The 2,139-nt window shown below is 22.7% G+C and overlaps 1 long non-coding RNA gene across 1 annotated transcript; it reads left to right on the top strand.

The window, feature by feature from the left end:
- Window positions 1–1,388: 1,388 nt before the first annotated feature.
- LOC107882635 lies at window positions 1,389–1,931 on the top strand. The gene is made up of 4 exons (XR_003839685.1): window positions 1,389–1,471; window positions 1,561–1,626; window positions 1,705–1,782; window positions 1,874–1,931. It is a non-coding gene; the product is annotated as an uncharacterized LOC107882635 (long non-coding RNA).
- Window positions 1,932–2,139: the final 208 nt, after the last annotated feature.

The raw sequence follows: 2,139 nt of genomic DNA, 5'->3' as shown, positions 1-2,139 counted from the left end.
AATCAAAGTAATTAGATTTCCTTGTGTTTCTGTTTAAACTTAAATAGTTAAATTTAAATGTTCAATATTCGTATAAATACGTCATTTTTATACGTCATTCATATTGATCAGAGTTATAATTCTAAATTCACAACGCAAATTTTCACTTTAAAAATTTAAACTGGTTAGTGATTTATAATTTTAAAAAATGAGTGCTAATGCTAAACCGAATCGTCGAGTCAAAGGGGGCGCAGAAAAAGCTCGACTGAAAAGGAATGCTGATTTACAAGCTGCTGCAAACAACCCAAAACAGCTAAAATTATGTTTTACATCAAATAATATTTTAGTACAATCGGTAAGTATTATTAATTACACATACATTTATTTTTATTAAAACTATTCATTTTATGTATTGTACATTTGTACAATGGTAAATTCATAATTATTGAAATCTGGGACTGCGACACTGTGGTTTAACTATGTAGTTTCAAGAAAATGTTGTTACAAAATTAAAATAAAAAAAATGCTTTATTTAAAATGAATAATTGCCAATTGGTAGTAGTAACAATGTTATACCTAATTCATTTTAGTTTTACCAACCATACTTTTAAATTATTATAAATATTAATTTAAAATAAAATATTTAATTTTCAAATGTTTGTATACCTATTGTATCTTTTAAAAGATATAGGTACATACATGATAAAATATTAATGATGACTTGTTAATTAGTTATAGTGCCTTATTAAATCTATGACATTTTGTATTATAATTTGTATTAACTAATAGACATACATATTATATACCTACTTAGTACTTATTATCTATGCATAGCAATTGTTTAATTAAAAGCAGTAGGTTTCTTTGGTTAAAAACACATGCATTCAAAAAAAAATATGTATTTTTAATTTTTATCATCAAAATATAATAACATATATATTTAGGAAAATATATCTACTCAATTGGAAAACAGTATCGACACAAATTCTTCTGCTCCTACCAGTTCTACTGTTGTTAAAGTTTGTCAAATTATCAACATTTTTTATAAATTATTATTACTAATAACCATATTATACTATACCTATATTTTAATTTTTTTTTAGGAAAATGCATCTGCTCAGGTCAATAAGTGTACAAATGTTTTTGCTTCTACCAGTTCTACAAGTTCCACCATTGTTAAGGTTTGTCAAATTATCAACATTTTTAATAAATTACTATTATTATTAAATATAAACTATATTACGCTATATTTTTAATTTTTTTTTTTTAGGAAAATGCATCTACTCAATATGAAAAAAGTGTAGATAAAAATGATTTTGCCTCCACCATTGTTAAGGTTTGTCAAATTATAAAAATTTTTAATAAATTACTTTTATTATTAACTATATTATATTATATTTTAAAATTTTTTTAGGAAAATGCATCTGCTCAGGTCAATAAGTGTACAAATGTTTTTGCTTCTACCAGTTCTACAAGTTCCACCATTGTTAAGGTTTGTCAAATTATCAACATTTTTAATAAATTACTATTATTATTAAATATAAACTATATTACGCTATATTTTTAATTTTTTTTTTTTAGGAAAATGCATCTACTCAATATGAAAAAAGTGTAGATAAAAATGATTCTGCCTCCACCATTGTTAAGGTTTGTCAAATTATCAAAATTTTTAATAAATTACTTTTATTATTAACTATATTATATTATATTTAAAAAATTTTTTAGGAAAATGCATCTGCTCAGGTCAATAAGTGTACAAATGTTTTTGCTTCTACCAGTTCTACAAGTTCCACCATTGTTAAGGTTTGTCAAATTATCAACATTTTTAATAAATTACTATTATTATTAAATATAAACTATATTACGCTATATTTTTAATTTTTTTTTTTTTTAGGAAAATGCATCTACTCAAGATGAAAAAAGAGTAGATAAAAATGATTCTGCCTCCAACAATGTTAAGGTTTATAAACTTATTACAATTTTTAGTATTTAGAAATTATTAGTGTTGTAGGTTTGTAATATTATGTTGCTGTTGCATCTATGTGAATAATATTTGTCAATTTATTTATTTGTTATAAAAAACAGGCTTGTCATTTGTGTCTAATAGTTAAATCTTAAATAGTATAGTGATTTGTATTAACAACATTATAGTATATAAAA

Source organism: Acyrthosiphon pisum, chromosome A2 (genome assembly GCF_005508785.2).
Source record: "Acyrthosiphon pisum isolate AL4f chromosome A2, pea_aphid_22Mar2018_4r6ur, whole genome shotgun sequence".
NCBI classification, from domain to species: domain Eukaryota; kingdom Metazoa; phylum Arthropoda; class Insecta; order Hemiptera; family Aphididae; genus Acyrthosiphon; species Acyrthosiphon pisum.
This window is presented reverse-complemented; position numbering and strand designations above follow the sequence as displayed.